General features: G+C 43.7%; 1 protein-coding gene across 10 annotated transcripts in view; it reads right to left on the bottom strand.

The window, feature by feature from the left end:
- CLSTN2 (calsyntenin 2) overlaps window positions 1-14071 on the bottom strand; it is a 595520-nt gene that overhangs the window by 13290 nt on the left and 568159 nt on the right. The gene's annotated exons all lie outside the window — the stretch shown is intronic.

Genomic DNA, 14071 nt, shown 5'->3' with positions numbered 1-14071 from the left:
CCTCTCCTCAGCCCTGGCGAGGCCTCACCTGGAGTACTGCGTCCAGTTCTGGGCTCCCCAGTCCAAGAGAGACATGGCGCTCCTGGAGAGAGTCCAGCGGAGGGCTACCAAGATGATTAGAGGGCTGGAGCACCTCTCCTAGGAAGAAAGGCTGAGGGGAGCTGGGCCTGTTCAGCCCGGAGAAGAGAAGACTGAGAAGGGATCTCGTCAACGTGTACAAATATCTGAAGGGAGGGTGTCAGGAGGATGAGGCTAGTGGTGCCCAGTGACAGGACAAGAGGCAACGGGCACAAACCGAAACCACAGGAAGTTCCATCTGAACCTGAGGAGAAACCTCTTTCCTGTGAGGGTGACAGAGCACTGGAGCAGGTCGCCCAGAGAGGTGGTGGAGTCTCCTTCGCTGGAGATATTCAGAACCCGCCTGGACATGATCCTGAGCAACGCGCTCTAGACGACCCTGCTTGAGCATGGGCCGTTCTGCAATGGCCGTTCTGCAATTCCAACCGTGGCCGTTCTGCAATTCTGTGATACGTTTTAAAGATTTGATAGGCAAACTAGCTAAGTGCTTTTGCCGTCCCGTCTACTGTATTAGAATGAACAGAGTCCGAGGTAGAGTACGCCTCGTGGGTTGTTGGGTGATACTCAGTGCCAGCCTGTCTTTAAGACTGTCAGCGTTTCTAGTATTATATTCAGGTGTTTATTCAAATGCTGCGATAGCATACTCTGAGATGAAGCACGGCGTCCCAAATCTGTGTCCCAGGAAAGCATAGCATTTTCAAAAGTGTGAATAAGAAAGCTACTGGGCTATTTTTAACGTTTTGACTAGGCTACAAATAAGCGAAATCAAATAATAAAGGTTATCTGAACTCATTAGAGTACTGGAGGGATCAAACATGAACCTGAAAAAAAGGTTTAAGGACCTGCGTTCATTTACAAAGAAACTTTATTTGCAGGTTTTCTAATACAAGAACACAGCCTTTCCCTGCCTCTTCCCCAAACATACTGCCTGAGAAGCAAAGTTCTTAGGTGTGCCAACAGTGGTGGCATGGCTTGAGTAAGCCAACTGCCACACTTGGTACACACTTATTGTTTCTAAGGATTCAGTGTAAATTCTCGGCAGAGAACGTAGTCCAATGCACAGCACTATGGTGAAGGGCTTACAGGGTTTTGTTTACGCAGTTCAGTGTGTTTACTACCAGATCAGGTCTCTCTACAGTACGTTGCATTAGGCCCTCCAGCCACAGTCTATTCAGCTTCTCTCTGTGTAGCTTCAGAGGAAGGCTATCTTTAGGAGTTGCCAATAAAACGTGATTACGTACTACCTGCACCAATGATCACAGCATCTAAATTCCTCTTGGGATGTTGAGCGACTTACTCACCCCTCCTCTAGGAGAATTTTTAGAGCTCGTCTCCCCTGCAAGTGTTAGCTTAAGTACACTGGTATGTGACTTACTGCATACCTGGAGCCTGAGAGGAATAAGAGAGCCACGCAACAGTGAAGCCATACAGACTGATCAGACTTGCAGTTGATAAGCTGCTGTAATAGGTAGGTAACTCATCTCCGCAGCGTTTGTAGCTTCAGTGTCAAATAAGGCCCATTTCTGCTAGGTCAGCTAGCTTGAACTTTAACTTGAATTGAAGATGTGTGCGTGGACTGGGGTTAAGATTGGGACAAAGTGACAAGTTTACCTTAAGCTGCTTTTGCTCCCCCCCCAAAGGGCCTGAAAAACATCTCTCGGCGGGCTGTTTCTTCACGGAAGCAGTTACGTTTTCCTTCTTTTATGTTAACATTGCAGCACAAACCTTCTCTCTTTATTCCAAAGAAAGATCCTCCAAGAGAGATTCTTCTTTTCTAGTCTGTCTGTCTTCTGTGAATTTACACAAGACTTCTGGGCAGAATTTTTCAGAGGTTTCATAGAAACTTTCATGTCCTCAATAGCTATAGAGCAGGACCAGTTCCTACTATAATTAGGCCTTTCTGGTATTTAGCAAAACGTTTGTTTGGTAAATAGGTAGCGCACCACAGGCTTTTGCTTTTCAGCAAAACAGCTGTTCTATTTATATATATACCTACATCGCCTTTAAACGTCCGTGTTGCCAGTAATACAGCAGCAACGTATCTGAACAGAAAAAGCAAGCCAAAAAAACCCACAAAACTTCTCCCCCAAAGGAGACCGAGAAGACCAGATGAGAACTTACAGAAACAGAAGGCAATCAGCAATCAGACTGTGCTTTAAAGCTTCATATTCTTAGTGCCTGACAGAATTCCGAAGACACCAAGTTCCAAGGGAACCAGTTCACGTGCTCTGACACTGCTCCACAGCGTGAATGAGCGCAGAGCGAGCGAGGACAAGGAGGAGATTCTTGCTGGAAGTGCAGTCCTGATCCCAACACTAATACGTCCACTAATGTGGATGCACACCCAGCAGCTCCCTAAGTGCTTATCTTCTTTTTGCACTAGACAGAACGTTCCAACAAGCTGCAAGAAATCCATGCCAGTACATAAGGTGATCTCCTGTACTCCTGCCAGAAGGTAAAATGTCTGAACGCCTCCATTCGAGGTCCTCACTATATATAGCACTTTTTAAGGCCCTATGTTCATTTATGCAGAAACTTTATTTGCAAGTTCTCTTCATGATGCGATCTCCTCGATGCTTTCCTCACACTGCAGGGAGAGGGATAAAGACTAAGTAACCTTGATTTCTATCCACACGTTTCTTTGGTCATTGTCAGTTTGGTTCACCTCAGTGTTGGTCGCTTAACGGTTTGGGTAAGTTCCCCAAAATCTACCCTTTTACTCCAGTCTCTCACCTAACACGGAAAGCTGAACGTAGAAAGCTCAGCACGGAAAGCTGAACATAGCAAATCAACCTAGACAGCAACGTGGAAACGGGAGATAAAGTGCGACCCTTTTTTCCCCCGCAGCAATGAGGAACTGCGTCATTACGTCCCTCCTTTATGCTGCTTTGCCTACAACTGCAAGTACAAGTCCTTGCTTGACTGTAACGTTTCACGTGAAGAAAACTTCCACTGGGTCGTTTCCAGTGATACAGTAATTGCCCATAAATGACAGTAAACATACAGAGTATTCACCAAGACCAAACCCTGCTTGTAAAAATGCACTTGGAGCTGGTGTACAAGGAACTGCAGAAAGCGCGGCAGAGTTGTAGGCAGTATCAAGAGCCTGCCTAATCCCTAACATAAAACCATGAAGCGTCTGGCTTTAGTGGAAGAGGGTATGACTGTTTCCAGGAATGAACTTTTAGAATGCTCTGCAAATACAGACACAACAAAAGGAGCAAATATTTGAAGAACAGGCTCACATACAGTGTTCACAGGAGTGAGGTTGGATCCTGTGCAGATGTACTAAGCACCACTGCTGTAATCCATGTTACGGAGAGGCCATCAACTGCTATGTAAAAATATCAAGCATTTCAAGAAAACGTGAGTGAAAGCTGAGAATACAACCGTCTGTTACTGTGCCGGTAGAGAAAGTCTGCAAAACTATGCCCACAGCTACGGCTTTTACTTGAGTTGTGGTCGTCTTGTTCATTTCCCCTTACGAAGTTATGCTAGCCTTTCCGCAGCTTGGGACAATTGCACTAGAACAATTCATAGCAGGGTCTGAGGGGGCACGGGGGAATGATGTAGTCTGATCCCCAGCCCCAAGAAAAGATCAAATATACTTCATCCGTTCTTGAGAACTGTCTAATTTGTTCTAAAATCTTCTGAAGACAGAGGCTCCCCAAGGAATCCACTCCAGCTATCACTGATAAGCGTATTCCTAATAGGGAACGTGAGCTGTCAAAATATTGTCAGGCCTTCCCTTTGCCTTCTCAGAGCTAAACACAACCTGTTCTTTACATCTTTTCTCTTTAGACTCTTGACTCTGATCACTCCTGTCGTTTTGCATGGAGCGCTTGCTATTATCACAAGCACCGACCACATTCTGCCCACTATACTCCAGCTGTTAGGAGTCTGGTCGTCTTAGTGTTACGTACGTCTTGCATAGAACGCCCCACTTAATTCAAGACAATATGAACGCTAGCTGTTCCCACAACAACAAACATCATCAACTTTGTACGTACAATCAAGAGAAAGCTATCTCACACTTTTATTACAAAGAACAGACTGCTACATAAACCTTCCGTAAGCACTTTATATCAGAGTTAAGGAGAAAAACGATACACCTGCCAGTTTCATCCTGTAAGGTGAACAGAAGTGATTTTATGCAACTCCTATCACAGGGCTTGTAGCATTTTGGTATTTGGATGTTATAACCTCAGCCTTTCAGAATATTATCGGCTCAATGACAATATGTTAGCTGGCTGATGTGTTTCAGCAGTCAGTAATTACTGGATTGCAAATGGACTAAATCTGATGCAGTAAAATTGGGAAGCACAAAATTCTCACCAAAGCTGAAGGCAAAACCGAGGGATAGCCGAAAGCCAACCAAATATGATCCTGTATTCCAGCTATGATTAAAGGGGTTACAGGGAGTATAGTTCTTCAGTCTCAAAAAACGCAACAGGAAAAAAATTGTCAGAATAAATTGAGAAGCCTCGGCAATCGCTCTTTTACTTTTGTCTCCCATCAGTACTTCATTCACGCTGTGGTAGTATGGTCTGAATGCTGTCTTTCCTTCTGTGTCTGCCGTCTAACATTCTTCGAGTATTTGGTCTCGGCTTCTCAAGGCTGAGAGCATGTGCCATTTCAGGCCAGGATGCCCAGTGAGCTTTTCTCCAAGTACTGGCCATGCTAAAATTCTTAGCTTCCAAGATCACGCGGGTCTGATCTATCCTGAGAGTGGTAATTCTGCAGAATGTAAAAGGACAGTATGCAATTATAGCTAAAAAGCTGGTAACAGCACCATTTTTACAGGACACGATCGAAATTCTTCCAAGTACTGATCTCTTCAAGTAGAGATCCTTTGACAGTAAGTATGATGCATTTTACACTCACGCACTTCCACACGGTTTACGTCCGTCTCAGACCCACTGGGCAAGAGAAACTAACTGGGCAGTCTGTTTGGGAACGGGCAGTTCCACTGCCTGAATGTGACTGAAATTATTACATGCTGAGAAACAACCAGACGAAAAGGCATGAGCTACTCCCACGGATCTTACTGCTCTGTAACCTAACTCTGAACCTGACTCTCGGTTCTGACACCAAACTCAGCCTAAGCAACAATACTTTTCAGATCACGAAGACCACCTAAGTACACTGCGCAACGCTCCGGAGCAACAACGCTGAGAGTAAAGCCTAGCAGCTCCAGTGACGATCATTTTGAGGTGATCCAAGCGTCCTAAATTTTCCTCTATTTTCCAGTGGTGCAGTGGAAAATGAAGTGCTCTGCAACATAAGAGCTGCCAGTTTCTATCCAGAGGGCAGGCCATCCAGTTAACCTACGTTGTTTCAGCCAGTTTCATGAGCTCTTCTTGCTCCTTCATACGTAAGCGCAGTCAGATGCAGCTCCACAACTGTTACATACTGTGTTTTCCCTCAACTCTACGTCTGTGTTTATTCATATGCTGAACTAGATTCGTGCCTGTGAATACCAATTCTTAGGGCATAGCTAAGGCTTGGCCAACTGATGGGAACAATAGAAATAGGAAAACCTTCCCTACTGTCAGTCAGAGGGCTGAGGTTGATACATCTGCCAGAAATAAAAGAGTCAAGCAACCCAACAGAATGACGTTACTCATTCTCATTACAGAGCGCCTTACAAATCTCAGCTGCTGTTTCTTCCCTTCCTTAAATGTAAATGTTGCAGTCCCCATTACACTTGTGAAGCAACAGAGGTCACAGTGTTATTCAGACGCTGATGATAAAATTGTGCATTGCTTTTTCACCTGACACAGCACTTACTTCCGCTGCCAAAGTTTGGCAGATACAGATGGATTGGCATTAACTCAGTCCTCATAATGGGGAGATGGTGTCAACAGACTGTGGGAGGCAGCCAGAGGAGCTGTCAGCGTACATAATTTTTCACTGTAATACTGCTCACCGCTTAGTCATTGTCAGAGTGGCTTTTATCACGTCTTTGAGTTGCTGAAGTAAGTTTTCTGCTCTGGGACTCTTCTTGGTCTGGTGCTGGTTCAGGTCTTTTCTGCCTGGAACTGTTTCAATGGAGGGCAAGCAGGCCCGCTCATCCACTAGAGAGAGTGGGGTCCATCCCACCAGAACCTTACCCAGGGTCACCTTGGTCAAGTCTTCCTCAGTTACTTGCCTTTTCTGCTACGCATGAACACTGGAGGAGGCGAATGGGGAAGGCACACGCTAGCACCAAAACATACAGAAGAGGAAGTATCCTGCCCTGGCCTGCTGGGATCCTCCACAGATAAAACATTGTAACGGCCGCTTAGGTTACGGTTCAGAGAAAGAGAGAGCTGAGTCACAAACTAGGTGTGAGGTTCAGAAAGGGCTGCCAAAGTAAAGTGAGGGCCTGCTACAAGAATTATCTGGGGCCACTAACAGTCTGAGTAGTCTCAGCCTAGGGGCAGGGTTAGGCAGGGGCAGTTCCCACACTAGGGACAACGGGTGCCATCCCCATGAGAACTTTACAACCCCCTGCCTACGTCTGAGTCTTTTTTCCCTGCTGTGCTATTCACAGATGGCGCCTGAGCTTGAGCCAAGCCTGGTACCACAGCACACAGGAACAGGAAGCACTCATCAGAGGAAGGATTCCACACCAGAAAAGGATGCATGCCGCACCTGCACAACAGCCCTCAGTGGGGAGCGATCAAGCTGCCAATGAAAGCAAGACTTTAAAATATCACAGTACCTGGCATATTCCTAGACAGTCACAAGCAGTTACAACTGGTCTCTGACGTTTCAAACACAACAGACCAAGCATAAAATTAATCTACTTAATTTTAAATGAGCAGGTTGTAGATGCCTGTCCTACTTAGGGCAAGTAAATCGGGATGGACTGCCTTCTGTACACGTGGAGAAAAACAAATGCTTCTAGAACACACTTCACCTTGCCCTTAACATCTGAAATATGTCAGATGAGTCACAAGGTGGGGAGGCTAAGGATTGGCACCCAGCAAACGCTGATCCCAAGCGTCAAGAGGCTGTTATGCACGACGTTGGGGAGTCTAGGGGAAACTGAAGATTCTCAGGGTCTGCATGGGGTTGCGGTGCATTCCATTAGTGCAGCAGCAGATGGCTATTTTCATGAAGCTTTTTTTTTTTTTTTTTTTTTTTTTTTTTTACCTTCACCTCGGGCTGCAGTGTGACAGAAGTTGATAATCCTGGAATGTTACAACCGTGGTGTTTCGATGTCAGAGATGTAACGGGCTATTTGTATTAACTCATCGATCTCCAAAGCACAGTCACGCGTTTTTTTTTTTGTCAAAATAACTGACTTTACTGGTCTTGCAGATCTTCTTTTAGGCCTTTCTGCCCTAGCCTAATAATGAACATAAAGTAATTATCAGGGCAGCCTAAGCACAGTGAAGTTTTCAACAGAAATGATAATCAAGAGGATTTCCAACGGAGACGTGATTCTTCTGAGACATCATAGGCTCTGGTTATACTGAGCTAGATACCTAAGGAATGACCAACTTATTTGGGGTCCGAACAAAAATACCCAGGTGAGAAGACTTTCCAGCTCTGAAAGCTGCAGAATTCATCTCCTCCCTTCATTATTCCAGTTTAGGGAATAAGAGTTTAATTCCCTAGCAAGCAGATTGGCTATTAAACAGGAGAAACCTGACATAACATAGGCTGCAGGAGGAGTCCTAATTAGAGACTTAATTTTTTATACTCCCAGAGCTTCCCCACATAAAACAGTGAGAACCTCTTGCATCATTCAGCCCAGAAACCTGCTCAGCAAGCATGGAACTACTTCAGCCTGCCCCTGCTCTTGGTCGTGGTCTTAACCTGATGACCTGACAAGTTTCAGGCTTTAAAGCACTATGTGAGTCAGGGTAAGTACGGAGAACACTAAGGGCTACCTGCTCTGAAGTGTGCATGTGCTCCCCTGTCTCTGTGCAATAGTTCCACAGATAACGAGTTTGGTAGAACTCATTAGTCATTTAGGATAATTTTTCTCAAAATAAGGAAAACATTCTATACTCTCTCATGATTAAATCAGTGTATTTTTGTTATTCCTAGGGGTCCTGGGCAAAACGCTGACAATCAAGGAAAAAAGTCACAATTCTTTATTTCTCAGAGTAGATCACAGTCCAAGCTATGTTAATGTTGCACGTGAAACTGTTATACTGTAACCCTGTTCCCCAAGTAACATCCCTGTGCTGCTGCATATTCCCCAGTACAGAAATGGAATAACGGACATGTTAGCGACACTCAATCAGTGTACAGTGACAGAATCAGTGACAGATGTGAACGCAAATTCCGCTCTCCAAGAAAAACACTTTCCTAAGCTAACCTTCCTATATATGCTTGTGTTTCTGCTACAGCTAAAATTCCAGCAAAGACCTGTGAAGTGCAGCAATGCATTCTACTGCATTTTGTTTTTGAGGAGAAAAGGGTTAACAGAGAATATTGCCGCGTTATGAGAAGCAATCAGTATGCAGATAGTCAGGGTCACATTCTGCTGAAATCTGCCTAGACATCTTGCACTGATTTGTTTGCCTGGCTTACTCTCCGCTGAGGCCTCAGGTTGGTGCAGCCTACACGAACCCCAAAGGCATCATCCACGGGGTGTCAGGATGCATAGAACAGGAATGCAAAGTAGAGGGGGGCTCTGTACCTGTTTAAAGTCCTAATTTCTGGAGGAAATCCACGGCTGACTGATACAGGCTGCTGCTGCTGCACCCTGTGTATTTGGCCCTCGGTGATCTGATCCCTCTCCAACTACCTAGCTCTTAATGTAATCCTGTTGCCTTGCACAGTAAGTGGGTTCTGTGACTGCAACTCAAGCGACTGAGACGTCAGCAAGAGAGCTTAGAAGATAAGGTTATTCCACAGAAAGACTCGGTAACAATTTCGTCCCCAGTCTGGATTAAGGAGAGAGCAAAAAGACAGAACGCAAAAGTAGAATGGGAAACAGAAATGACTTAGAAAACAGAAATTACAGTAGCTTTTTACTATACTCGTGATAACACAGTTTGCTTGTTGACAGGCTTCTACCTAAGAGCTTCCCCTGTACAATACGGCCTGCGTAAGTTAATTGGCATGGTGAAGCTCCAGGACACTACTGGAATTAATGACTTACAGTCATGGCAAGCCACAGTATAAACTTGCGACGGTAATTAACTTGTGTCACCACTGTCCGGACAGGACTTTGGGAATGATGCATAAAGAAACAGTTCATTCTGGGGGGGAGGTGGAACTCAAGACCGTTTCAGAGAAACCTGGAGGAAGTCTGTCTGCAGGTCCGTGGTACATAAGACGATTAGACTACCAAATCAGGTTAACTTGCTCCCTGTTTCTGGCCGTCTTTGCCACAGAAAGAATGATTAGCAGTCTAGAGATCAGAGTGAGAACCTATAAACCTTAGTTCAATAGAATACTCTGTAAGAAGGTCCATTTGCTACAGCCTCAGATAAACTCAATCAAAAATAACAAACTCACTCAGAGGAGAACTTACTAGGGTAGGCTGCTGGAAAGTGCAGCTCCAGGATAAGCTAATCTTATTTGTTTGTACTGCTTAGGAGAATGAAACAGGATTGCAAAAGCTAAAAAGGGGAACGAGAATGGTTTGCTGGTTAAAAGGTGAAGGGTCAGAATCAGCAAGTCTGATTCTATTCTTGTTCTGATGAAGATTTTTTAGGTGACCTGAGTAAAAAAAAACCATATACACTCTCCATCCTGCACTTTATCCTCATAACGTGAGGATAATGATATTTTCCTGCTGTAGAACTGTGTTACCTCTTTATTGTTTGAAAAGCTCGTGAGGATCTTTAGCTGGAAGAGCTTATCTAAGGGCCAAGTGCTATTTTTTACTTTTACAGTAGGAGAGGGTCTTATGGACAGTGCTTCTCAGCTACGGAAAGTAAATTCCGATGGCCAGATCCACAATCAATGAATTCACAATCAACAAGTAGTGCCTCTAAAAACGCCACCTAATACCTGGGCCACAGTGTCAGACCCCACCCCTTTATCCCAGCAGTCACAAGCCATATACACGGTCTCAGGCATACACGGTCTCAGCCGCTCTGAGGGACTCCTCAGCCACGAGACCTGGTGCAGTAACCCAGCACAAGCCGTGGAACTAAATTCCTATTTTAAAACGACCACAAAGCCCCCCAAATCCCCCTACAACTCTAATTACTTTAAAAAAGGTGAAAAAAACCCCAACCCCATACGTAGTTTGCTATACCTTTAACATATTAGTGGGTAACAAAGCTGTACTATTGTTGCTGATGCCAACTGTTTTTTTTAAGTACTCTCACTCCAGATACCCCACAATAGAGTGCTTGTAGACTCTATTCATAAAGGCCAGCAATTTCACCTGCATCGAGTTAAAGTTGGTTGCATGATTTTCATGCTCTTACAATGGGATAAGAATTTTTATGCAGACTTTGGTAAGTTTTGAGGCTTAAACGGTTTATCTGTCTGAAAGTTTAAAGTTGTTATTAAATTCATTATTGTTTCAATATCATTAAGGGAAGAAACAACAACTACCAACCATATGTTTCGAAAATTCTAGACTGCATCTCCTGAAGTGCCGTAATCTGCTTTTCTGAGGCACCCTGAAACGAGACTGGCAGCTGAGCCTGGAGGCGTTTCTGCTCTCCAGAAGGGCCACGTCTGCCTCGCACATCCCTTCAGGCAGCTAGCACGAGAAGCAGAGCTGGGTTCAGAGACAGTGCCAGGGTCACACTTCCCTCATGTTCTCTTTGATGTTTCTTCTGTCTTCGGAAGCACACACAAGCCTGTCATTTTTGTCCATTAAAGGCCTTTGAGAGGAGAGTAATTTTTTCTCAAGATTTCTTTTATCATTGAAGACAGAACAGCAATAACCCCAAGTACATCAAAGTCACACCTCTGACAAACCTCTGTGAGACCACTGATCCGAGCAAAAAAGGCCTTTTAACAAAGCTGTAATTGAATCAAGTCCTCAACCAGAAGTACCTGCAGAGAAAACTGTTCAACTTCACCAGGATACACAAAGGCCTAACTTAAGGAATTGCTTTACCAGCACTCCAAAACGGTCACCCCCCCGCACTCTGTTCATCAGGAGTTCCGTTTGCTTAGCTTTATTATAGTCAGCACCACCCTTCTTCCAAGCCTAGCGTCATTGAACACAGCTCAGAAGTAAGTTAGTATCTGCCACGCGTGAAGATTGGCGCGCTTGGACGTTTAGCTGCAACAGGTTAAGAAGTTTCTGTCTCCAACTCTTCCTGCCTTTGGGTCAAATGTACTTTATATTAAATGGACTGAGAACAGAAAGAGTCTAGCGCCTAAAAATAATGCTTGCACAAGCTAACTTCCCCCCTCCCAATATATCAATATTAACCATGAACTGGAGAAAACCAAAAACAGCGAGATCTCTGCTAGAGGTTGTGATAGGACCCGAAATTAGCCAAAGCTCTGAGGTAACTCCGTCTAGATCTTCCCCACAACGCGCTCCCTAAAAAAAAAAAAAAAACACAACAAAAAAGAACAAGGACTTTTTAAATAAGAAAAGGCAGCTATACTAAAGTAACAACCAGAACACCTACTTTTAAATAGGAAAAAAAAAAAAAAACCCAAAGTGAGCATGTCAGAACAAAATGCAGAAAGGTTTTTATACAACTTGCCTCATGCCCACTCTGTCGCTAAAGCTAGAAATCAGCCTCCAGGCTTCGTTTCGGGTAACTCAGTGACTTCCTGGATTGCAGGAAACTTTACCCAGTCCCCGATGGACCCTAGGAAGGTTCTGTTCCACCACCTTCAAAGCCTGCCTGTCTGCAGTCTTCGCTCCCTGCTTGTGCGCCAGGCTGCCGTCTGCACACTGTGACTCTAAATTCCTGTTCGCAGTACCTCCTCGCCCCCCAGATCATGCTCTGCTCTTCAGGAAAGGACTAATTTCCTTCCTTTCAGGAGAGTCCCAGCAGCCAACTTGCATTATTTTAAGAAATATCGCACGATATACTGAACAAGCAAATCAGGCATGCTTTTTACACTGGTAAGGCAAGGGTAAATACATAGGTGAGACGTGTCTGGATTGGTGATGTCAGGAAAAAAAAAAAAAAAAAAGCAACTGTGGGGTTACATGGGTAATACATGTACTGCTGTTTCCTCCTCCTTCAGGGCAACCTAAACCAAGGACAGGACATTGGTGCTGCAGATAGAACGCGGGACATGTCATGCACTGAAGTTTAAATTTATCATGTAAGCCTGAGAGATTGCGTATTCAGTTCGTTTTTGTGTTAGATTCAAGAAGAGAACAGCACCAAACTTTAGCTGCTCTGGGGTTTCACTTGAACAGCTGAAGGTAAAAATAAAAACTCATTTTCATAACAGATGTTATGGAACAAGACTATTAAACGCAGAAAATAGTTATTCTGGAACTGAAATATTAATAACAGGAAACGCTCATCTCAGGGGAAGAGAATTTTTTTCCTATGCTTGAGACTCCTGCATGACGTAACAGTGAGAAAGACAGGAAAGAGGAGCATGCACGACACGACGTACATAACCTGAGGACGAGTCTCAGGTTACGCTGATGAAAATGCCAGGGCTGAGTGCACCACGTTGTCTCATAACCTGGAGGATTATCAGATCCCTAGAGAACCAGCAGAACGTTTCCCAATTTCCGGACCGGAACTCAGCATCGTCACATATGACATGTTAAATCCTTTACAGCAGCAGCACATTTTCCCGTTAGTGCTAACAGAGTAAATTATAATTGTTTTTCTCCTTCAGCTTTCACTGTGTCCTCCAAATACACTCTCCGCTCTCCTCACCAGTTCTTAAGCTGCCACACAGTCAGGATGAATTTTACTTTTTCCTGTAAGCAAATCAAAACTCTTCGGGTAAGAAAAAGGACTGCTGTACTGTTGCTTTTTCTGGCTCATTTAGTTTTCTGAACTTAGATTATTTTTCAAATAATTTGATAAACGGTCACTGTGGACTCAGAGCTGTAAAAAGGTTTAGTTTTCTAAAGATAGAAAAGAAGTCTTGGCCTTTTTGAGGGAAGAGGTTAGAGCTTGTGTTCCTATTCTGCCAGCGTTTGGATGAAAAGGAAAGGAAAGAGTCTGACCATTGGGCTAATACCACTGGAAAATAAATTGCTTGGCTAGTAAAACATCAAAGAGTCTCTGCAAAGCAGAGCTAGAAACAACTCCTTATATCCGTTCTCTGCCCTGACAAGGACTCCCACGAATCGTTTATTAAACCAAAAGCACCAGAATCACAGCGTATTGTTACTTGAGTAAATCACAGCCTGTTGTGAAGCAGTTTGCTAAGGCTTTGCAAATGTAGTTCTTACTGACAGAAGTGGATTATCCTTAACAGAGCCAGTTAACAGTTCACGGAAATCATTTACAGTCAAAACGGTTATTCAGTATACTTATTCTTTTCTTGAAATATATGGCTTTTGAAAATCAACATTGTGAACAAAATATGTTGGTTTTATATACTGAATAATTGCACTTCTGAAACAGGAAGCGCTGATTATTATTAACAAAGTGACTTTCCGTTTCTATTCATTTAGAAGAATTTAACACAAGCAAAAGAAACATTCTGAACTTATCAAAAGATAAGCTTTGCCAAAAACAGTATCCTGAAATCTTGTTTCATGCAGACATTGAAAGTTCACCTTTTGGTGTGACTCATGCTATTTTAGCAAAATCTTTAGCCTAGTATTTTAGCTGAATCTTGAACTTCTCGTGAGATGAAAAATTTGTTTCTACCTTTGACCAGCTCCAGCTCTCACTCTATTAAAGGAGAAATAACATAATCTTGCAGCAAATCTTGACAGCAATGATAGTTTAAATCAGGTGCCTCACCAGAAACAAAAACCTCTCCTTGCTAATCATTCCTTCACCTATCAAAGTGTTCAAGGCAAAGCTAAAAACGTCTGAAAACAAGTAACAACTTTCTATGTGTTTGAAGCGTAAAAAAATATTATGATAGACTGTGATCTATATTTATTGTGAGCCCATATCAGAAG

The sequence above is a fragment of the Struthio camelus genome, chromosome 9 (genome assembly GCF_040807025.1).
Source record: "Struthio camelus isolate bStrCam1 chromosome 9, bStrCam1.hap1, whole genome shotgun sequence".
NCBI lineage: Eukaryota > Metazoa > Chordata > Aves > Struthioniformes > Struthionidae > Struthio > Struthio camelus.
The sequence above is the reverse complement of the archived record's forward strand: the minus strand, read 5'-3'. Positions and strand labels throughout refer to the sequence as shown.